Source organism: Lissotriton helveticus, chromosome 3_1, assembly GCF_964261635.1.
Source record: "Lissotriton helveticus chromosome 3_1, aLisHel1.1, whole genome shotgun sequence".
Taxonomy (NCBI): domain Eukaryota; kingdom Metazoa; phylum Chordata; class Amphibia; order Caudata; family Salamandridae; genus Lissotriton; species Lissotriton helveticus.
The window spans coordinates 846,637,718-846,662,862 of NC_136061.1; the positions used below are offsets into that span (position 1 = coordinate 846,637,718).

The window sequence follows — 25,145 nt, forward strand, 5'->3', positions numbered from 1 at the left end:
AGCTACATCAGAGGCAGCACGTGAGAGGGGCTAAGTGCATCAACAGTCCATAGCACTGAACATGTCCATCAGAGGCAGCACGTGAGAGGGGCTAAGTGCATCAACAGTCCATAGCACTGAACATGTCCATCAGAGGCAGCACGTGAGAGGGCAGAATGCAGCATCAGAACATCAACGGGCATTGCGGAGTACAGAGCAGGTACATCAGAGGCAGCATGTGAGAGGGCAGAATGCAGTATCAGAACAGCAACAGGGCATTGTGCCCAACAGAGCAGGTACATCAGAGGCAGGACATCAGAGGGCAGAATGCAGCATCAGAACATCAACAGGGCATTGCGGAGTACAGAGCAGGTACATCAGAGGCAGCACAAGTACGTGTCCCAACCAACCCGTCCCAGGGACCACAAGAGTGCAACGCAGTTCTCAATGGACACACCATGTGAAATAACATTTGAGTGAAGTGATCAGCACCTCACATCACAGAATCAGGGGGACTGCGTGAACTACCTGCCTCGGACACACTGCCAGCACCAGCAACAGGAGTGTGAGACACAGCCACAGCCCGAGTGACAGACACATGGGCCACGGACCCAGACATACTGCCAGCACCAGCAACAGGAGTGTGAGACACAGCCACAGCCCGAGTGACAGACACATGGGCCACGGACCCAGACATACTGCCAGCACCAGCAACAGGAGTGTGAGACACAGCCACAGCCCGAGTGACAGACATATGTGCCACACACCCAGACACACTGCCAGCACCAGCAACAGGAATGTGAGACACAGCCACAGATGTAGTCACTGACACGTGACCCACTGACCCAGACAGACTGCCAGCACCAGAAACAGGAGTGTGCAACACAGCCACAGATCTACTCACTGACACGTGAGCCATAGACCCAGATACACTGCCAGGACCAGCAACAGGAGAGGGCACAACAGAGACTGTGCCACTACATGATGCATGAGAGCCAACAACAGACACAGTGCCACTATCTGATACATGAGAGTCAACTGCACCTGCGCGACTGGGACCACTGAAATGATGAGCCACAGGGCTGTATGGGCCAGGAGGCAGGGTGGCCCTGGGAGCTGGGGATAGCTGACCTTGAGCGACATCGGGGTGGGCAGGTGTCAATGGTGTGTGTCTGCGTTTCTTAGGGATGTGTGAGTGCACCCTGGACAGGACAGGACTGACAAGTGGTGGGGACTTTAAAGAATTATCACCCACCATAGGTGGAGCATCTGCAGCCGGGGATCGGGTATCTGGGGATGTGCTGGAGCCTGCTTGTCGTTTGCTGTGTGCCTGCCGCCTGGACTCAGAATCATGTGTAATGGGGGATGCAACAACAGGGGACTCCCTCCTCTGCTTCTGACTGGGCCGGATGGGAGTGGAGGTATGGGGGGACTCCGCCGCGGAGACATCTGTTTGGCGTTCATTTGAAAACATCAGCCTCAGTGCAGCCAGGGGTGAAGTATGCCTGTCCTTGATTGCGTCATTGTCCATGCTAGAAGCCTTGTCCGTAGGATGTGCCTTATCCTTAGGTGGAGTGTTGTCTCTGGATTTTGCCTGTGCCCTGGTCGCCGCCCTGTTCCTGCCAGCAGACTTGTCGTCTGTGGTGCACCTGTCTCCAGTAGACACCTGCTCTCTGTGTGTGTCCCTGGCCTTGGGAGAAGGACCTTGCTCTGTTGTGTGCCTGTCCTTGGGAGTTTCCCTGCTCTTAGGAGGTGCCTTTGTCTTCTGACTGTCCTTGTCCTTGGGACGGTCCCTTTCCTCTGTTGTGGGCCTGTCCTTGGGAGTCTCCCTGCTCTTAGGAGGAGCCTTTGTCTTCTGACTGTCCTTGTCCTTGGGAGGGTCCCTTTCCTCTGTTGTGGGCCTGCCCTTGGGAGTCTCCCTGCTCTTAGGAGGAGCCTTTGTCTTCTGACTGTCCTTGTCCTTGGGAGGGTCCCTTTCCTCTGTTGTGGGCCTGCCCTTGGGAGTCTCCCTGCTCTTAGGAGGAGCCTTTGTCTTCTGACTGTCCTTGTCCTTGGGAGGGTCCCTTTCCTCTGTTGTGGCCCTGCCCTTGGGAGTCTCCCTGCTCTTAGGAGGGTCCTTTGTCTTTTGAGTGGCCTTGTCCAAGGGACTGTCCATGGACTTGTGAGGCCCTTGCCTTGGGAGTACCTTTTGTGTTGAATGCCTGTGTAGCTCCTGAAGGCATGTCCCCCAACAACACGTGTGGATCGTGTGTGTGTACTCCAGTGTATCTGACGTTGTCTTCGTGAACAGATTTAGCTGATCTAGGGGATGGGGTCTGTGCCCTGCGTGCCCTGACGTGCTGTCTGACGCTGCTTCTAGTGCAATAACCTGTATTTGAGTCCTGCTCTGAATAATCACTACCCCCTGAGACATCCAGTGGTGTAGATGGGGAAACAGAAGTAGCACCCTGTCCATGCGACTGTACTATTGCAGACGACACACTGCTTGCCAATGACTGCACTGTCCTGTGTAGACCAGCAAGATCGTCATGCATCCCTTCCATGAATGCCACCACCTGCCCCAACTTCCTATCATGGTCTTGGAAAGCATTTGTCATATTGGTCTGCCCCACACACAGCTGTCGCAGCAGATCAACGGCCTCAGCACACAGTGCATTTTGGCTCACCGTGGCAGGGGCAGCGGTGCCTGCACCGAACGCCACTCTGCTCCCCCTACTCCTGCGGCCACGAACAGTACATGGTGCAGTTGGCGGAAGTATGGGCCCTGTGTGCTGTCTTCCGACAGAAGGTGATGATTGCCCACTCCCAGTCTGTGACAACAGTGCAGGCTCACCAAGAGTTTCCGAAGATGAGGACGATGGTGTCTCCACATGCGAGTCCTCAGGGACGGTCCTGTCCCCCTCTCCGGCGCTGCCCTCCTCTGTGTCAGTCTGCGTGTGTGCGAAGTCTGACCCGGACTCATTTCCTCGACTGTTCTCCTCCGTCTGTGGCCGAGTGTCCTCTGTCATAGCTGAAATGCACATAAAAGAGGTGTAAGTCATGGGCACACTCACGTACAGAAGTACAAGGATTGCCAAATTCCATAGCTGACAAAGTAATTGTAGCCCCCATCCTGCACACGGCCCACCTCTACCAGTCATCCTCACATTACATAAGCGTTGGTGGCCGTGACACATGTACAGCATGCGGACAGGGCAGGAGCACGTACATCTGCACACATTTCCTGCCATGGGGCCATGGACCACTAGGGGATGTGCTTCAACACTCAACTACTAAGCAATTGGCGTGTCAACATTGCGGACCTGGATGTCAAATGACACCCACCCAATGGGACCAACATGGCATCACAGAGATACATACGCAACACGGAACTCAATACTGTGTCTGTGCACCAATACATGCATTGCGCTCACAAGTTTCCTACACAGACAGTATGCTCACCGCTAGTTTGCTGTTGATCGACACTCAGACGTTCGGACAGTTCAGGATGCGTCACTGCAATGATACGGTGCATGAGAGGGGTCATGGAGCGTCGTGCCAGACGGGGCGTCCTTGGAATCATCCCCAGTGTCACTTCCGCTACATTCTTGCTCAGCCTGGAAATGTCGTCCCAGCGTTTGTGGCAGTGTGTATGTCGTCTGTTGCACACCCCCAATGCCCGTACTTCCCGTGCAATGCTCCTCCACACATCCTTGCGAAGGTGCAGCTTGACCTACCATGATGGGAGACAAAAGGGTGTAAGTCAGTGGACAGTTGGCCTGTCACACACATAGGGGCAACACGTATCTGTTAGCAGCCATGCACAATCCGGAACATATGTCGAGCCCACAGTACACAGCTAAGATAGCAGTATGCACGATCATTTTGCCCCCTCATGCACACCAACATTTCCCACACTGCACTTACCATCCGTCCGGGTGCGCCGTAGAGTCGTCCATAGTTGCGGAGCACACCGTCCACGAGGACATCAAGCTCCGCGGCGGTGAAGGGACGAGACCGGATCTCTTTGCCTCTCGACATGGCAAGATCACGGAGTATGGGACTAGAGCAGCATTCGTTGGTCAGCTCAGCAGCAGCAGCAGGTCGAGGTGATGGTCACAGGCAGCAGTCGGTAGTCAGCTCAGCAGCAGCAGCAGGTCGAGGTGATGGTCACAGGCAGCAGTCGGTGGTCAGCTCAGCAGCAGCAGCAGGTCGAGGTGAACAGGCAGCACTGGTTCCCAGGGTAGGATGTGTGCTTTTGGACAACACACATATATAGGGCCCTCAGCACGTGTCAGTGGCATACGTCGCCAGCAATTGGTCAGCCCTGGAAGCGTGTTCGTGAAATGGGCCAATGACTGGCCCTGTTGTTGCGGTGCACTGCTTCCGCTACTTGCGATTGGGCATATGCGGCCAGCGTCCCTCTTCCCATTGGCTGCATGTGCACGGACCGTCACGGGCACACATCGGCCACCGCACGTGCAAGCTTCAGGCACGGATGCTTCAGTTGCAACAATGTTCTATCACTGGCGCCACCATGGCGGTGCACGTACTCAGCGGGGGAGGTGCAGGCCTATACACCCTTTAGATGTACTCAATGGACATGCCAGTTCATGACCCCCTTACAGTCACATTGCATCATCCACCGTACACCGGCCGGAGCGGCCGGGCCTAGGACGGCTATGCCGGCCATGTCCACAACCGCCGTGCCAGGCCATGTCCACAACCGCCGTGCCAGGCCATGTCCACAACCGCCGTGCCAGGCCATGTACACAACCGCCGTGCAAGGCCATGTCCACAACCGCCGTGCCAGGCCATGTCCACAACCGCCGTGCCAGGCCATGTCCACAACCGCCGTGCCAGGCGATGTACACAACCGCCGTGCAAGGCCATGTCCACAACCGCCGTGCCAGGCCATGTCCACAACCGCCGTGCCAGGCCATGTCCACAACCGCCGTGCCAGGCCATGTACACAACCGCCATGCCAGGCCATGTCCACAACCGCCGTGCCAGGCCATGTACACAACCGCCGTGCCAGGCCATGTACACAACTGCCGTGCCAGGCCATGTACACAACCGCCATGCCAGTCCGGGCCTGGCACGGCGGTTGTGGACATGTCCGGCACGGCAGTTGTGTACATGGCCTGGCACGGCGGTTGTGGACATGGCCTGGCACGGCGGTTGTGGACATGGCCTGGCACGGCGGTTGTGGACATGGCCGGCACAGCCGTCCTAGGCCCGGCCGCTCCGGCCGGTGTACGGTGGATGATGCAATGTGACTGTAAGGGGGGTCATGAACTGGCATGTCCATTGAGTACATCTAAAGGGTGTATAGGCCTGCACCTCCCCCGCTGAGTACGTGCACCACCATGGTGGCGCCAGTGATAGTACATTGTTGCAACTGAAGCATCCGTGCCTGAAGCTTGCACGTGCGGTTGCCGATGTGTGCCCGTGACGGTCCGTGCACATGCAGCCAATGGGAAGAGGGACGCTGGCCGCGTATGGCCTTTGGGAAGTAGCGGAAGTTGTGCACCGCCATGGCGGCGCCAATTATGTTATCTTGTCAGACGCTGCACCGTGATGTGTTGTGTGCAGTTGCGTCATGAGGGTTGTGAGCGTGATAGGGAAAGGTCATATGTCATACACTATTGCATGTGTGTCCATACTATGCCCATCGGTGGGCACACAATGGGCAACAGATGTGCATTTGGACGTGTTGACGTCGGGTGTGACCCTACAAACATTATAACATCTTCACAACTACACAGTACATCACGGCTGTATGGCCAAATTATGCATCTGTTGTCAGTGTGTGGTTCTGGCGAGGTGACTACAGTGGTGGTGGTACACATGCATTCAGTGTATGTGTTTTGGACGTTGTGTCACCATGCATGTAATTACCGTATGGACAACATTATTGGTGTTGGCATTGGTGCATGATGACATGGTGCGTGTGTATCATTATCGTTTGTGTGCATGCACTTGCATGTGTGTCTGTGATGTGGCTATTAAACATTAGGGTAAAGACACACGTATTGTCAGTAAGGTTCACATGTGACTATGTTGCGTTGACACACTTCCTGTTGCAAGTGGCTGCACTTTGTTAAAGGGGCACTACGTATTGTATAGAGTATCAGAGATGTCACACATATGTCCATTCTCTCTAGAAAAGTTGTTGTTGCTAATGTTGGCTCACATGTGATGGAGTTGCACACGTATGCGTCGTTTGTAAGTTGACCCAAGTTACATTTCTCTCCCACACAGGAGAGCTCCAAATGTGCATCGGCCATACACTGTGCTGGAGGATATGGTTGACGAGGAGGTGATTAGGAAATTCCGGCTGGATCGACGACGGTTGATGGAGCTTATTGCCCAATTGTCTCCTCATCTGCAGCCACGAAGGACTTATCCTGGTTCCATTACACCCACAGCAAAGGTGATGGCTGCCCTACACTTTTTTGCTACTGGCACCTTTCAGTACACAGTTGGATATGCCGGGGGGATGTCACAGTCCATGTTCAGCACGGTACTTCGGGATGTTTTAAGAGCTATGATGCTGTACAAGAATGACTACATACATTTCCCACGGGCGGAAGAGTTGGCAGCTGTCAAAGCAGACTTCTATGCACTGGGCCACATACCACACGTTGTGGGTTCAATTGATGGCACACATATCGCTATCATTCCACCACGGGCACGTGAGCAGGTTTTTAGGAATCGCAAACACTTCCATTCGCTGAACGTGCAGGTGGTGTGCCTGGCAAACAACATCATCTCCCATGTGTGTGCAAGATTTCCTGGGTCCGCACATGACGCCCACATCATGCGGAGCAGCATTGTCCCCCAACTGATGGCAAATCTGCGACCCGGTCAAGCGTGGCTTGTTGGTGAGTGTGCAGTGGGGACTTTTGTGATCTCTGTGTGGCATGGGGTAACCACCATTTCTTGTTGTGATATTTGTGTCTGTCATCCCCCTACTTAGGTGACTCGGCGTACCCAAACAGGCCCTGGCTCCTGAGTCCCCTACGTAATCCTACGACAGCGGGTGAAATGCGCTACAATGATGCACATGGAAGGACACGGAGAGTGATCGAACGTACCTTTGGACTGCTAAAGTCTAGGTTTAGGTGCCTGGATAAGACCGGAGGGGCCCTGCCTTACTCACCAGGAAAAGTATGCAGGATCGTGATTGCCTGCTGCATGCTCCACAACCTGGCAGTGCGCAATGACATTGAACTGCTCTTGGACCCTGAAGACGAAGAAGTTCCTCGGCCTCCCATCCCACCCATGTCGACTGATGAGGATAGTGAGGATAGTGGTGAGGAGGAAGGTGTGGACCAGAGGCGCCAGCTCATTGATCGCTACTTCCCTTGAATGTGAGTAACTACCTCTTGTGCCAGTTGACAATGCCTTATGTATGTTTGCTGGTGTTGTGTGGATGTGGGGTGCATCAGCTGTGTGTTCTTGTTTGTGATGGTTGCATATGTGTGTCTTCATTTCTTTGGACATACAAGTCTCCATGATGTGTGTCCTCTCATCCCATGCTTTAGTGATGAGTGTAGTTTGTGTAATGTTGCTGTGCAGTGTGTTGTGATGTGTGTGAATCTGTTTCCTGACGTGTGTTTGCTGTCTCTGATTTTCCCTAGGTCACTCCTGCAGCGCCATGATCATGTACAACTAGGATCCCTGCACCTGTTTACGTCTGTTTCTGAAGGCAATCATGTGAATAAACATGGAGGCAAAACATCATTGAGTGTGTAAGTGAAATTTATTTACAGGTTGTGCTTTTGTGCTGGTGAATATTTACAAGTAAGTGGGTGGGGAGGGAGTTGAAGTTGAAGGTAATGGCAGATGAAATGTCCGTGCTGACACCACATTGGGGGGTGTCAGGCTAGTCCAGCAGACCAGTGGCTATGATTGTCTATGTGGGACAGGATACTTTGCAGGGTGAATGTCTGGCACAGGCAGTGACAAAGTCATTGGCGGCCCCTCTTGGAGCGTGTGGATGGCTCTCACCCACTTCCAGCCTCGGGCGGCCCCTCCGTCTCTGAGGTGGATTAGAGTCAGCTGGGGGTGCAGGTTGGTCATGGGCCAGATCCGTCGCCAGGGGCACAGGTGGTGGTGGCGGCGGTGGAGGCGGAGGTGACGGTGGCGGTGGAGGTGGAGGTGACGGTGGCGGTGGCGCTACGACAATTGGTGGAGGGGGGGGTTGTTCCGGCCAATCCATTCCCTCCACATTGTTGTCTGTTGGCCCATGATGTGCACGATCTGGCCAAGGTACCCAGAGATTTCGCGCAACATGTTGGTGTTGTCCACTGAGTCCTGGTGTGCACGATCTGCATGTTCCTGGGAACGGTCGTACGACGCCTGGCACCTGGCAAGGGCTTGTAGGGACTCTGCCACAGGATGGGGTAGCTGTACTTCCTCTGTACGGCGGGGTGTGGCTCGCCTTATTGCCTGATGTCCCGTCGCCTCTCTCCTTTGTGGCCCACTCACCCTGCTTGGGTGTGAGGCTGATGGACCTGCATCGTGCGCTGGGTAAGGCTGGGTGGCACAGGCAGGAGTCGTGGTACTGGTGGTACTGGTGGTACTGGTGGTACTGGTGGTGGTGGTGGTGGTGGTGGTGGGGACTCTGCAGATCACAGAGGCAGGTGTCGCTGGAGTCACACATGCGACGGTTGTCGGGCCCGGGAGTCCCTGTGAGCCAGATGGCCCTGGCTGTGTGCTTGGTCCCGCTCCATCCTCCGCACCGGAGCTGCCTGTGTCCTCGTCACCAAAGAGTCCGGTATGTGTGGGAGGCGAGGCTTGCGGCCGGGTACTGGTTTCCCCAGTCAGTTCACGATCACCTGAGGGACAAGATAGAGCTGGTCAGTAATGTGGACATTACATGTTCATATCGATTTGAAAACATTTCTGTGTCCTGTCGCACACACCCCACACACCACACCCTCCACAACCACCACCCTCCCCGTGAACATGGGGGCCTGTTGGGAGTTGTGGTTTGGACCTCTCACTCACCCCACCCTCCACCACCACCACCCTCCCCGTGAACATGGGTGCCTGTTGGGAGTTGTAGTTTGGACCTCTCACTCACCCCACCCTCCACCACCACCACCCTCCCCGTGAACATGGGGGCCTGTTGGGAGTTGTAGTTTGGACCTCTCACACACCACACCCTCCACCACCACCACCCTCCCCGTGAACATGGGGGCCTGCTGGGAGTTGTAGTTTGGACCTCTCACACACCACACCCTCCACCACCACCACCCTCCCCGTGAACATGGGGGCCTGTTGGGAGTTGTAGTTTGGACCTCACACACACCACACCCTCCACCACCACCACCCTCCTCGTGAACATGGGGGCCTGTTGGGAGTTGTAGTTAGGACCTCTCACTCACCCCACCCTCCACCACCACCACCCTCCCCGTGAACATGGGGGCCTGTTGGGAGTTGTGGTTTGGACCTCTCACTCACCCCACCCTCCACCACCACCACCCTCCCCGTGAACATGGGGGCCTGTTGGTAGCCATGTACATGTTTGTGAGTAGGTGTCCGACGTGCATGGTTTGGGGCGTAGGTGATGTGTCTTCTCAGTTGTGTGAGCCTGACCATGTCGTACTGATCGTGGGGCTTTGTTTGTACTTACCAGCCTCTTCTCCTTCATCAAGTCCGTCTAGACTCTCTGGGTGAAGTATCACCAGCACCTTCTCCTCCCAATCGGTGAAGGGTATGGGCTCCGGGGGTGTTCCTCCGCCAGTATGATTGGCTCTTGCATAGTTTTTTGCGCGGATGCCTTTCACCCGGGTCTTCAGGTCATGCCACCGCCTCTGAATGTCATGCTTCGTCCTCGGCACGGTCCCTGAAGCATTCACCCGAGTGACGATCCTGTCCCACATGTGGTTCTTTTGCGCCACGGACGTCTGCTGGACTTGGGCCCCGAAGATGTTTGGCTCAACACGGATGATTTCATCTACCATTACCTTCAGCTCTGTCTCCGTGAATTTAGGTTTTTTTTTGGGTGCCATGGTGTGTGGTGCTCAGTGTGTGGGTTGAGTGAGTTGGTGGGTGCAGGTGTGTGGTGTGTGATGTGTAGGAATTGTGTGGTGGGTGTTTGTGTGGTGGGTGTGGTAGGGTGGAGGTTGTGTGTCTTCTATGTGAGTTAGCTGTATCTCGATTAGGGCCTCTTGCTAGCAGCAATGCTGTGATGCAAAGGATTGTGGTAGTGTGTGGGTGTCATTTTATAGTCGTGTCTCAATGGTTGTTGGCAGTCAGGTGGTAGGTGGGCGTGTTGACTAGTGTGCATTATTGGGTACTTGGGGCGTGTCATGCTGGCTTGTGCTTGGTGTTGGTGTATCGGGGGCCTTGTCAATGTTCGTATGTTTGCTTTGTACTTGCGGTACACTTTCTGACATTTGTTTGACGTTAGGGATGTTGTGCGTGTTGGCCTTCCGCAGTGATGCACTATTTATCGTTGCATTCTTTCCGCCGCGGACGTGGATGGCTGTGCGTTCCGTGGTACGGGCGGATTTATCCTAATTGCGGACACGGAGTATTCACAGGTATGGCGGTACATGTGTTTTTTTCCGGTGTCATTTCCGTCCGCGGCGGGGGTTGTTCATTGGGCTCCGTCCGCCGCGGACGGAGTTAGATGTGTTCCGTCCACCGCGGACGGTGTTTGTTATGATCCGTCCGCCGCGGTCGGAGTTTCGTGACATGATTATCCTAATCCCAACCGCGGAATCTCCGCGGCGCAGCCGGGAGTAAAATTTCCACGACCATGGCGGACAGTACCCATTTCCATCCGCCATCCTAATCGACCCCATAGTTTGGAATGAAGTCACAAGGCTAGAGCTAACTACTTTAAAAAAATGAGCCAAGCCACTTGGTGATGAGGCGTTGAATATTGTGTGAATCAAAGTACAGAAATCTAGTGGGAGATCAGTATTTAAAAGCGCATGCATCTCGGTGCGGTTGTTTGCCACGTGAAGGACAAATGTTTCACGGGAAATAGTAAGGGCGACCTCTTTCTGGGACAATAGAGCTCCTTTTCTGCTCATCTGCTTTCAAGGTCAGAAGCGAAGGCTAGATGGACACATCGAGTCTCCCATGCGGAGGAGGGAAAAGCACATTTTTACAGCAAACCACACGTTGGGAGATGGTTACAATGTACGGAATCCCTGCCAACATACTGCAGCAATCTTCATTATTTAAAAGTAAATAGCTACCGTTAGCTAGCAGTGTGAAAGTTGATGTTATTGCTGGCACTGGATTTCCTTTCAAAATGCAGGCGAAATTCTACGCCTGCATGTTATATGAGCCGTGCAATTGTATATTCTTGCAAACCAGTGAGTGATCAGGTGTAGAAGTGCACTCCTCGCCTTTTAAATAGACTTCTTTGCCCTCCCTCAGGCACCTATATGTGAAAGGTAGAGATTAAACTTCATGGAGATATAGGCTACCCAATGGTTCATATCTGCCTATGGCGTAGTGTTTCATGCAAGAATTGAATTTAAGCAAAGGGAAGGGCAGTGTTATTAACCCATGAATGAGCCATACAGCTGAATTAGATTTGGCAAACAAATGGTAAAGGTTCCAATTTTTCCATATGCAAAAATGAATATGCAGCATCCTTCAGGGGCATAAACTGTTGTTTTTTAGTCAAATTAAATGGTAACAATAAAGAAGAGGTATTCATGTAGTCCCAAGGCACTTTCCCAAATGTTTAAGTTTGTAAAGTCCAAGCAATCTGCATTATGGAACGCAATTGATTTTGACCATGGTACAAAACAGACACTTCATCATGTACAATATCCACAACAGATGAAACAGTATTATCTAAAGTGTAAATCCTGGAAGAAATAGTATTAATGCTATTATCAACAACTGCAAGCTCTTTTTCTAAATTAGCTTGATCAATTGCCCTTAATCTAGAAGCAGCTTCAATTTGCGACAATTACCAGACATCGTTATAAATAGTGTATACGCATCTTTTGGACCTGCTTCCCACAGGGCCTTTAACAAAGTCATTCAAATCAACATCTTCAGTCAATATGGACAAATAAAGTTTAACTGATGCTAAAGTTAAATGTTTAAGCCAATTCTGACATAATTTGCCTACCGAATAGATAGTAACAGAATGGGCATTATCAAAACGGGGATCAACCCTAACCTGTGTATAGTCTAGGACCAGACCCAGAAAACGATGTTGGCATGAATCTGAACTTTTCTGCCATAATAACCAACACTTGGGATCTAAGGTGGAAATATTAATGGAGGAATTAGTCATTAGAGACTGTAATTCATCAAGGGACCTATCGGTGTGAATGTACCATGTAGGGTATTCCCCAAAATAAGGAATGGAAGGGGCATTTAATTTTTTAGATGTAGCCAATCCAAAGCAAGTAGTTTGTGAAATAGTTGAATTCAAAAACAACATGTGGCTTTGGATGAGACTTGCACGATGCAAAGCTTCAGTGCCTTGCACTTGACAGCTCTTAGAACCCCAAACAGATTTAAGATCAATAGTATCTTTCCACAGCTCATAGCCCCCTATAGCTAATCGATCGATAAAGGACTTCAAATACAGTAATTTAGTGTGGGTGAGTCTAACTTTGGAAGAGGACTTAGCAGTCATCTTAAAATAAAAGGCGTCAGGATTGGATTGATTAAAATCAGTAAAATAAGTAAACTTTTTCAAAAGAGTTTTTGAGCTGCCCTCAACGGGATCTGGACAATGTTCCCATTGGGTATAATTAACCACATTTCTAAACGTGTTGGCATTATGCAGAAAATGATTGCCATAGTGTTGGTAACAGAATAAGTCAGCATAATTAGCTGAGTCTAAGTACAAATCTTCAACATCAAAAGCAGCGTAATATTTCCAATCCGAAAAAAGAGCCTCTACGGCTTGGACGTCCCAATCGTCAGATCTTATGTTTTGTTTTACAACATCCCCCATCGAAATACGAAGTACATTGGGGACATTTATAACCTCAGGAGGGCAATGAATTTGGAATTTAACAGCATCCCATACAATCCCATCTAACACAGGCCATGCCGAAATGTTGACAAACGTCTGGTCCCTCTTCATGATGTGGAGCGAGGAATGGGGTGCCAAAGTTCCATCAATTAACCTAATTGAAGATCTTTCTTTAACATAATGTCCATTCGCTAGACGGAAAAATGCAACTACAAATCCAATTGACATGAACAAAAAAATTGATAAAAGCACCTGCCAAATGTAAGTCCAAGGAGGTATCAAAAAATGTCTCTTAAACCAAACAGAAAAAATAGAATTTTTTGATGGAGAACTCGATACTGTAGAGTTAGTGTCACATGAAAAACGTGACTGGTCAACTGCACTCGTCTGCACACCAGGCAACGACACATTTGTGGGATAAGTATACTCAGTATCTTTATGGAGATCACCAGCCGGTGGATTCAATTGATGGATTAGTAATGTCCGGCCTGATGATGTTTGCCGAGGCCAAAACAGAATTTCTCAGCATTGCTGGACAAAAGACCGCTGGAGTCATACTAAGAAGAATCGGCCACTCACTGTAATTTAACATTGCCAATTGAGATGTACCTGTTATTCTTGCGACCAGGAAGTGGAGGTAAAATGACTGTTCTTGTACCCTGCACTCCAAGCACAGGAACTGGTGCACGACATGAGGGGCCGAACTCCTTCTGATTCTCCACCTTCTCATGGACCAGGTCACCGACTCGGGGTAGCCAGCCAATTACCGAAATCTGTAGCGTAGCATCAGTTGTGGAGGGCAAGTGTTCCTTTACAAGACTGTCTCGAGTCGTCTGTAGGTTCTGTAATACAGCAGAATGATCATTTACGTCAAAGGTTGCGGCAGACGCCGCCATGTCTAGACCCTCGAGGTCCGGGACAAACATCTTTATGCCAAAAAGCATTTCGTATGGGGTCCGCCCACCCACAGACCTTCTAGGGAGATTATTAAGTACACGGTGAACGCTATACAGATGGGCCAGTCAGTTCCTGCCAGTACCTAAAACTCTAGCTGTCAAGGATTGCTTTAAGTCACAGTTCATTCGTTCAACTACGGAATTGTCCTCAGGCCTGACCTACACTCCCAGTGACCTCATGGCATCCTTGTAAGCCTTAGAGGCGAACGCTGGACCCTGGTCCGAATGGAGGGTACCACATGCAAAAATTCCCACAAAGACACGCAAATCCCTTACGACAGTTCGAGCATCAGCACTAGGTTGCGGCCAGAGCCAAATAAAGCGTGTGCCCGAATCCACTGCAACTAAGATGTACTTATACACAGTATCAGAGGAGAAAGCACCGTAGTGATCTAAATAAACACACCCAAGTGGTCTATTAGATATGTACAACTGTGTTTGTGGTGGTCGCGCAGCAGTCGAAGGTTTGATCTGCTGGCAAATGTCACAATGAAGCACATAATCACGCATCTCTTTGTACAATCCGCGCCACCAGTAACGCTGCTGAAAGATAGAAACAATCGCTGAAACGCCGGCATGCGCAGAGGCCATGCCCTCGTGAGCGGCTGTTATCAAGGTTTGCCTGCGGTCCGCATTGGGAATCAATCTGTCACCAACGTCGTTAATTCTTACTTTGGGAACTTTACCAGGACTTAAATGATAAGAGTATTTAGAAGGGAACCCCCTAGGGTAATTACCTCCCCTCTCTGTTGCAGCAATGGCTGCCAAGATGTCATCATCAATCTTACTTTTGGAACGTGTAACTGCTGCTACTACATATGATGGAACTGCTATCTTTGCTGCTTCATCAGCAAGACTATTACCAACAGCGTGTATTCCTACGTGCTGATGACGAAGAGTATGAATTACATTCACCGGAGGCAGACATCCGTTAAGTTCTGCGACTTGAACCCAAAGCATTTTGTGTTTGATTGTGCTACCTTTGGAATCACAATATTCATTCTGAGTCCAAAAGAATAAATTGTCATTGAAAGACTGAACACAGTAGTAAGAGTCACTTACAATTAAAGTAGTCACACTAGGATCAGCAAACTCTAGTGCAAGCACCAGACCATGTAGCTCTGCCAACTGAGCGGTACAGTCCTCTAATGTCTGCGTGTGCAAGACATCGGACTTGATCTCGCCATTATCCATGGTACCCATCACTATTGCGCAGGCAGCTGAATAAGCATGCTTAGATTCTGTCACCGGTTGCGCCGAACCGTCAGTGTAAATGATACAATGGTATCATTTACACTGACTGCTAAGAGAGGACAGGTTACGGCTAAAAAAGCCATTGGATATGTCAAGTGTGGATTTAAACCTTTTCTTCACGAAGCTATCCACCAGAGCAGAACTGTGAGTGTTCTGTACTGTACAGGTCCGACAATGAGAGTTTAAATGCCGGTAATCCAATACCAGGCGGTATGACCCATCAGGCTTGGTTACAGTGAATAAAGGATTATTCATGGGCGACACACATGTTTCAATCACACCTTAATATTCCAATTGTTCAAGTAGGTCTTTAACGGGAGCTTTCACCTCCTGCCACATGGGATATTGGGGTTGTGGCTGTGGCATCAACCGCAATGGAATCTTTTGGCTGTGCAAAAGTTTATCATACTGTATCAAGGAGACTTGGGAAGGAGAAGGGCTTTCCCCAAATACAGAACGGTGGGTCGCTGACTCTACTACCCTCCCCTCTCTCCACCTCAACCAGAGCGAGTGGAATATGGACTCACAGCCGCTGTGGAAAGACCAAAGCGAAGATACAATGGAAGGTTCCTTTAATTGGGCGTACCTGGAGGAAGAGGCCCCGCCCCCGGATGACGCACGCACAACTACATTGGACCAAAGGGAGGAAGTAGGGAGAACGGCGTGTGACGACACCCTGGAGGAGTTTGTGGTGTGCTGCAGAGATCGTTGGGAGTGCGGAGAAGGAACTTGCCAAGAGAAGAAGACTGGAGAAGTACGACTGGAAGGAGTTGCTGCGCCAGGAGGCCACCATCCCCACGAGTCGCCCAGCCACACTCTCGGAAAAGTGTTCCTCAATCAGGTACGGCAGCGTGTGTCGGGCTGGGTTGGGAGGTGGGGAGAGTCGTCTTACCGTTAAGCTCATCCGACCAGCTACTGCCTGTGGGGCATTCTTTGTACATACTCCGTTCCGCTCCCCTTGTCTTCCCCGTACCCGTAACACCCTTTCCTCACACTCTATCACTGACCTCGTGTATATAGGAAACCCATATATATACACAAGTGCAGCGGTGCCCCTCCATCACTCCTTGGTTTCCCCCCTGGGCATTGTTTAAAAAGGACTGTTACCTAACGGCCGCACTATATTTCTTTTCTGCATGTCCTGCGTAGGAGTAACCAAGGCAGAGCAGACTCCAGTGGGCCACGAGAGAGAAGCCAAGACCCCGAGAAGACCCCAGAGTATACCTGCAACAACGGACTCAGCTATACTATCCCGGGAAAGACTTACTTTGTGGAAAAAGAAAACCTTTATAAAAATAAAACCCGATATACTGAGATCCAGTCTCAGAGCCCTTCATACAACCCCGCCACAACTGGTATCAGAAGTGGGATCCCCCCTTCCATCCCGTCACCTGCGATGGATCAACTCTTACAACATCTCATAAAAGGGCAAGAGAAGCTGGAGTGGGCCATTGAGCGCCAGATGTCTTCGGCCCAAGCTGACAGAGAGGTGTTCAAGAATGCATGGCCGCCCAGATAGAGGGTTTAGAAAAAGCAATACAAGACCCCGGGGCAGCTCCAGTGGTAGAGCGACGGGCTCCCGTGCCTCACCCATCCAGTATATCATTGCAGAAGTATGTGACAGGCGATGATCCGGATGCCTTCCTCACTAATTTCGAGAGAGCCGCGAGGGCCTGTGGGTGGCCCGAGGACAAATGGCCTTTCTTTTTAGCCCCTTTATTGTCCGGATAAGCCCAGGCGCCCTACCAAGTAGCGAGTGCTACAGGGGACACTCCATACTAAGACATAAAGGCCATATTACTGGACCACCGCGGGCTGGATGCTGAAGCTTACAGGGTCCGGTTCAGGAAGGAGAAGGGGGTACAGGGAGAGAATTCCAAAACTTTATTTTTTCGGCTTAAAGCTGCCACCGACAAATGGTTAAGACCAGAAAGCAGTAGCAAGGAGGATATTATGGACAGTATATATTTAGAACAGTTCATGGAGGCTCTCCCTTATGGGACACAAAGATGGCTGAGACAACACTCAGGACTAACACCAGCCTAAGCCATCGAAATGGCCGCCAACTATTCTAGTGCCCAACCGAGGGCTCTTCCCTGGGACATTGAGAAAGCGCCAAAAACAACCCAGGTGCCGAAACTAGAGAAGAGACCCAAAACCGGGATTGAACCCTTAAGACCTAGACCCATCAAGATGGAGGTACCCGTAATGAAAGGTCCCCAATGCTTTGATTGTGGGGAATGGGTCCCCATCGCCCTGCTATGCCCCAGGAGAAAAATGACGGAAGAACCCATGGAGGTGAGATACGTCCCGAAGGCTGTGATGTATACCGCAGAGATGGGGCCCTCATTCTATGTACATGTCACGGTCAACTGCAAAAGTATAGGGCACTGCTTGACTCAGGATGTAGGCAGTCAGTTATTAAAAAAAAATTAGTACTACCAGATCAGGTTCTCCGAGACACGATAGTGCACATAAGATGTGTTCACGGTGATGTGAAGCCTTATCCCCTGGTCCAAGTAACCTTCCATCCTAGGCGAAGACCCCCTTGTACAGTGAAGGTGGGAGCAGTGGAATCCCTACCGGAGGACCTAATCATAGGTGTTGATTGTAGGAGAGTAGGGTCTGCTTCCTATGGTCACACCCACTTTTTGCTGTGATTCTCTGGTTTTTCAACTTTAGTATGGCTGTGGGCCTGCTAATCAGACCCACAGCCCAGGTGTTCTCTCTCTAAATTGATACCATGTACTTTAGGTACATACCTGATTGGGAATTGGGTCACCTTTGTGGGCCCCTGTATAGTGTACCATAGGTACCCAAGGCATAGGTGCATCCAAGGCCTCCCAGGGGCTGCAACATGTATTATGCCACCCCTGGCTGGCCATCCAAACTGACACCACAGGCTGATCACTCAGCTTGGGTAAGGTGGTGTAATCACCCCTTACTTAGATATAGTATACCTATATCTACCCTTATATATAGACACATACATACCTATAAGTCACTCCTATGGCAGGCCTTGACAATCCTGAAGGCAGAGTGCTTGGTTTTATGTGAGAGGGTGCTCTAGCACGAGCTGAGCCCTTCTGCAGCTTTCTGAACCATCTCCTTATAGCTGTTCTATGATATAGCCATACCATATTCTCTTAAGTGCATTATAATCCTCGCGGTTAATGCTAACTTTGGTTTGGCTTTCTCAAAACATGTCGTGTAAGGTGTCAAACACTTTGGAATACTACCCCCTGCCAGTTCTGGTGGCGGGGGTAGCATTCCACCCTTCTAGAGGGAAAAGACATGTAGTTACTTCTTTACCCGGTTAAAGTTAAACAGCCTCAGCATCACAAAATGGATGCTGCTGCCACAGACACGAGTCTGACCTCCTGATGCTGGACGAAACTCCGGCAAGGGAGGCCTGGACATTAGGTTTCCTGTCAGGGGAGGTGCTAGCACCTCCCCAGACATCCTGTAGTGTATTGGGGCAGGGTGAATGGAAAGATGCTTTTCCAAACACTGCCTGGGGCACACAAGGTGCTCCATGCATAGCCCGGTTCAAACCAGTTGCTGGGGCACTCCAGCCCCGTTCTGGCATGAAACTGGACAAAGGGAAAGGGGTGTAACCACCCCCTTCTCAGGGTCCACCCATAGGAGGGACCTAGCAGGTAATCCAGCCCCTAAAATCAGTATAAAGATAGGAGCTGAGTCTAGAGACTTTAGATTAATCCTGGAAGAAACTTTGACACAAACTCTTGGACCGTCGACGTTCTATATCAACTAGAAGACTGAAGACATCTCCCTTGTGGTCAAGGAGTGACCACCCTGTGCACACAGGTACCACCAGTAACTTGCCGGTTTGCTTTGTCGATGCTCCTGCCGGAACCCGAAGACTCAGATACTCAGCAACTGGACTTCCAGACTTCTCTGACTCCGATCCACATCCACAGCAAAGCCAAGACCCGTGGCGGACACGAGTGAGGTGGGATTGGACACCCTGGACATCCTGCACTTTGCTAACAGTGCAACGACCAAGGCACCCTTGAAGTTGTGCATTGGAGTTTGAGAAGCCCCAGACCCGAGCGCCATTTGCACCGAAGCTCAGCCCTCCACACTCCACGAGTGCCGCGTGGGGCCTGCTCCTGTATTTTAGCTCGACGCGTCTTCCCGGTTGCTAGCCTGTTGGCTAGTGAGCCCTCTGAAGACAAAACTTTGAATTTACACTGCTGGCCTGGTTGCTCCAGGCTTGACCCAGCTTCCCTCCAAAGGAGAAGCTTCCCAGACCTTGCTGGTCTGACCTGAAGCCAATCTTCACTTCCTGTGTGGTTTGTGGTTACCAAGACTTGTTGGGTCCAGTCTGGATACCGACACCGCAGTCAACTAGATCCTTCGTGGGACAGCTCGAATCCAGCTCCTGGTTGTCGTCGACGCCTCCTGGTCCTCTGGCTGCAGAGACAAGCTTCACCTCTTCACCTGAAATCAACTCAACATCGCCTGGTTCCTTCCTGGTTCCTTCCTGGTCACTGGCTAGTGACCCAGACTCTGTCCCCTCTGCTTTCAGGTTCTTCTTGTCGCCGATCCACCCTTGGATCCACCCGGACACTTTTCCTCTGGTCGCCTGCAGCACTTCTTTGCAGATCTCCATAGAAAACATCGACGAAACCCGACATGAAAAGACACCTATGAACCCGGCTTCCCTGGGTGAGGTAACTAGAGTACTCCGGTGCTCCCGTAGGTGTTGACTCTCGAAGTGTCCTAGTTTAAAGGGGTTTTACCGTAGTCCATCCGGAAGTGTCCTTAATCAGTAACTTTGTAACTTCTTCGTTCTCCATTATAATTCAATGGTAACTCGCGACTGTGTTTAGACACTGCACGCGTCCCCCGTGGGTCTCCTACTTCCTAACCCTTGGTTGTCTAGTGTAGCCCCAGTGATTCCCTAGGCCCTAGGCATTCTCCCTATTCCTGAAGTGGTTCTTATACCACTTACTTAGTATATGGTTTGTGAGGCCTCTAGGGCAGAACTGTATTTGTGCAACTTATAGTATGCTTAATGAGTAACTTGTGATGTATTTCGATCTCTGACCTCATAAAGAGTTCAGAGGGGTGGTGTTAGAAATAAATACATATATATTTGATATATACCTTGTGTGGTGTCCTTTCATTTGGTACTCAAGGGATTATAATTGGTAAAACAGCTTGCTTCACATGCTCTCTGAGGTTTTAGCCTAAGACTGCTGGTCCATGCTACCACTAGGATAGCTTGTCTATAAGGTTGACTTTACAACCACCATCAATAAGGATTGTTTAGACTCTTGCAAGGTGCCCACTAGAATAGTGGACATCATATGCCAGGCTAACTTCTCACATTGATAACCCTGATTTTTTATCCCTATTCCAAACAGAGGTAAGGGAGGCCGAGAAAGAAACGAGAAACCCAAGCCCAGCCCTGATTGCCTCAGAACCCTGGGTATTAGACCGTAATTTTAGATTTGCGCAAGCAAACGATGCCAACCTATTTAATGCATGGGAAATGGCCCACGTTGCCCAGAAACAACCCCAACACCCCGTTTCCAAGGTTCATCATAGAGAATGATTTACTGTATAGAGAGGGAAGAGCCGACGAACCCCGTCAATTATTAGTACCAAAGGTCTTTAGGGAACAAATTCTCTTCTATGCCCATACCCATTTAACGGCGGGACATGCAGGGTCGAAAACACATTCAGAATATATTAAAATGTTTTTACTGGCCAGGCATATACAAAGAAGCCACTGAGTACTGTAGAATTTGTGAAATATGTCAAAAAAGGAATTTTTATAAACCCCCAGCCGTGCCCTTACAACCCCTTCCCATCATAGGGAACCCCTTTGAGAGAGTGGGGATGGACATTATTGGGCCCCTCCCCCGGACATCAAAAAGAAACACCTATGCTTTAGTAATAGTAGATTACACCACACGCTTCCCCGAGGCCTTTGCTCTTCGAGCCCCCACAACTAAAAACATTGCTGAGAAGTTCTTAGAACTGTTCTCGAGGGTGGGATTCCCCAAAGAAATATTAACGGACCAGGGAACACCGTTCGTGTCTCGCCTCATGAGAGAAGTGTGCAGAATGTTGAACCTACAACAGATACGTACCTTGGCATACCATCCCCAGACCGACGGCGTGGTGGAACGCTATAACCGCACCCTAAAAACCACCCTAAGAAAAATGCTTTCATTAGAAAGCAAAGATTGGGATCAACTTTTAACTTTGGCCCTTTATGTACTAAGAGCACAGGTCCAAAGCAGTCTAGGGTACTCTGCCTTCGAGATGCTATACGGACGGCAGCCCCGGTCCCTACTCGAGATAACCAAAGAGGCTTGGGAAAAGGAAGATCTGAACGAACAAAGATCACTCCTAGACTACACGCAACAGCTGAAGAGTAAACTGGGAAAGTTGAGGGACTTGGCTAAGGCTTATTCAAACATCGAAAAAAAACAGCGGCGTCAAAAACAACATTACCGAGGAAAGAAATGGAGGAAAGTGTCAGTGGGTGATTGGGCTTTGGTTCTCTTACCGTCATCCACACGAAAGTTCCAGAGTGAATGAATGGGACCCTACCCAATCATAGAAACATTGGGTAATACGACATACCGGGTACAGATCTCTCCTTCCCGGCACCAATGTTTCCATATAAACCTCCTAAAAAAATGGTTGGGACCTCTCCCAAAGACCTCCCAGTTTGGGTTACCCACAGCATCCAACACGTCTACATTAGAACAGTTGCCCATGAATGAGGAACTGTCCCCAGAGATGAAGAGTGAACTCCTTGCAGCCCTACAGCCGTTCGCCACCATGTTCTCAGACACTCCTGGGCGTACCAACTTAATCGAACATAAAATAGAAAAAGAGCAAGGGAAACATGTCAAAATGAGGCCCTACAGAATAACCGCGGCAAGAAGACAAGACATCAGACGAGAGGTACAAGATATGCTCGAACTAGGGGTGATACGTCCGTCATGGAGCAGTTGGTCGTCACCGATTGTCATGGTACTAAAACCAGACGGAACAACCAGGTTCTGCATGGACTTCCGCTCCCTGAACGCAATATCCTCTTGTGATGCGTATCCCATACCCAGGGTGGACGAGTTGATCGAGCGGATAGGAGAGGCCCGTTTTATCACCACGCTAGACCTAACGAAGGGTTACTGGCAAGTACCCCTCAGAGAAGAAGATAAATGTAAAACAGCTTTCGCCACCGACGATTGACTTTTTGAATTCAACGTCCTTCCATTCATCCTCCACGGGCACCGGCGACTTTCCAGAGACTGATGAATGAGGTGCTCCGATCTTATACACCGTTCTGTTCAGTATATCTGGATGATATTGTCATCTTCAGTGCCTCATGGACCGAACATATAGCCCACATCCAAACCATCTTAACAGCCCTAAAAGCAGCAGGATTGCACGTTAACGCAAAGAAATCACGAGCAGCTTTCTCCAAGGTCAAATACCTTGGTTTTATGTTAGGGGATGGAGTGATTGCCCCTCAAGAAGAAAAGATCAAGGCAATAATAAACACACCTTTCCCATCCTCCAAAAGGGACTTAAGAGCCTTTTTGGGGTTGATTGGATATTATAGGAGATTCTTACCCAATTTTGCGGAAACTGCTAGTCCCCTCACAGATCTCTTAAAAAAGGACACACGACCCGCCCAACTACAACACCCCACTGACAAAGCGAGACAGGTGTTCAGGGATTTAAAAACAGCAATAACCACTAGTCCGGTACTTATATCCCCCAACTTTACCAAACCTTTCTTCCTGGCCACAGATGCTTCAAATACGGGTATAGGGGCAGTACTATCCCAAATAGGCACCGGTGAGCACGAACACCCCATTCTCTACATTAGTAGGAAGTTGCATCCTAGGGAAATGAGGTACCCTACTATAGAAAGGGAGTGTCTGGCCATACGGTGGGCGGTGGGAAAGCTTAAGTATTATTTAGAAGGGCAGGCTTTTGTCCTCTTTACAGACCATGCTTCACTACAGTGGATGTACAAAAACAAATCCCAGAATCCCAGAATTCTCAGGTGGTTCTTGTTTTTACAACCCTTTTCCTTTAGTATCCGGCACAAAAAAAGGCAGGGAGAATTGTAATGCGGATTTCTTGCCCAGGTCTTGTCCTCTCCCCGATTGGGAGAAACCAGGAGGGGAGGTGTGTAGCAGGGAGACTAGGGAAGGAGAAGGGCTTTCCCCAAATACAGAATGGTGGGTCGCTGACTCTACTACCCTCCCCTCTCTCCATCTCAACCAGAGACAATGGAATATGGACTCACAGCCACTGTGGAAAGACCAAAGCGAAGAAACATCAGAAGGTTCCTTTAATTGGGTGTACCTGGAGGAAGAGGCCCCGCCCCCGGATGACACACGCACGACTACATTGGACAAAAGGGAGGAAGTAGGGAGAATGGCGTGTGACGACACCCTGGAGGAGTTTGTGGTGTGCTGCGGAGATCGTTTGGAGTGCGGAGAAGGAACTTGCCAAGAAAAGAAGACGAGAGAAGCACGACTGGAAGGAGTTGCTGCGCTAGGAAGCCACCGTCCCCACGAGTCGACCCAGCCACACTCTTGGAGGAGTGTGGCTCAATCAGGTACGGCAGCGTGTGTCGGGCTGGGTTGGGAGGTGGGGAGACTCGTCTTACCGTTAAGCTCGTCCGACCGGCTACTGCCTGTGGGGCATTCTTTGTACATACTCCGTTCCCCTCCCCTTGTCTTTCCCGTACTCGTAACCCCCGATCAGGAACCTTAAATCAATCAGGTAACTTAATATGCGCACTGTTGCGCAAATCATAAGTGCGCTCAGTAGACACAGGAATCAGTGATGCAGGATGCAACTCTTGTTTCTTTTGCTGCTTCCCCTGTTTCTTAGATTTCCACATTTGTTTAGGAAAAATTGGACGTCGTCTTTATTAGACTTAGCCGTCTGAGTTTGCGGTTGAGCTATTACGTTAGCAAAAGGCTTAACACCCAAACTATTGCGGCCAATGGTCTTATACGTCTCCACAATAATTTTCGTTAACTGCCCGGGTTTATCTGCGTTGGGGACATTCCGCAAAGCATTAGACACCTGAAAGCTTACAGCACCCCCTTAACATTAGCAAGGATGAGATCGGAAACTACGTCAAACACTCCTACAAGCCTCATTCCCAATCCTACAGCCGCCTCTGGACCATGTTGATCCTCAACACGCTTGATCACGGAGGGCAGGACAGTTATAGATGTTGTGCTGAAGCACTTTGCATAGACTGCCGCAAATACTTTACCCCAGGTCTCACAATCTGTTACCTCTGGTACTAAGTCTTTCTGCAAACTAATTGTCAGAATCCTGTGTTTCTCAACAGGAGTCGTATTAGGAAAAACTGCTTCCAGCTGGTCAAATTTCAGTTGGCTGCAACTGTGTTCGTGTTGTGTCTAGAGCGTGGGCTGAGCAACCTGAATAACAGCCTACATTGTTATGCTTACCTTGAAGGCTTCTGCACGCAGTGTACAGACTAAGGTCGCGATGTTAGTCTAGGGATGTGCAAAACAGACCGTTCTCACGAGAAGGAAACTTAAGCAGTTTAACTTACAACAACAGTTACATGTAGTGTTGTGTGCAAAAGCAGTAAAATGGTGTTTAACTTCTAATAAGTCTATGCTAACATAGCAATGTGTGGCAGCAGGGCCCTGCCTTCACTACACAATGTAGCGGTAATATAATTTATATCCGACATCCCAGGAGACTCCGTTAGGAGTGACAGTTGCGCTTTATAAATTTTCTTTTCATTTCATTTCATTTAAGGTTGGTAAAGTTTCCACTCTATCCAGTGAAGCTTCAATTGTAGCTAAACATAATTTATAGTTGAATGACTGGACTATTGATGCTGCTCAGAGGTTTGTGACATTGAAGATGTTTTTCAAGGGCTCCAAATTATTTGGAGGAGAATTAGAGGAGAAACTCTAACTCCTTTTCAAAGAACGGAAGCA

At 50.1% G+C, this 25,145-nt stretch overlaps 1 pseudogene; it reads left to right on the forward strand.

Annotated features, from left to right (window-relative positions):
• The first annotated feature begins 17,202 nt into the window (after positions 1-17,202).
• Positions 17,203-25,145, forward strand: part of LOC144824077 (uncharacterized) — a 77,480-nt pseudogene continuing 69,537 nt past the window's right edge.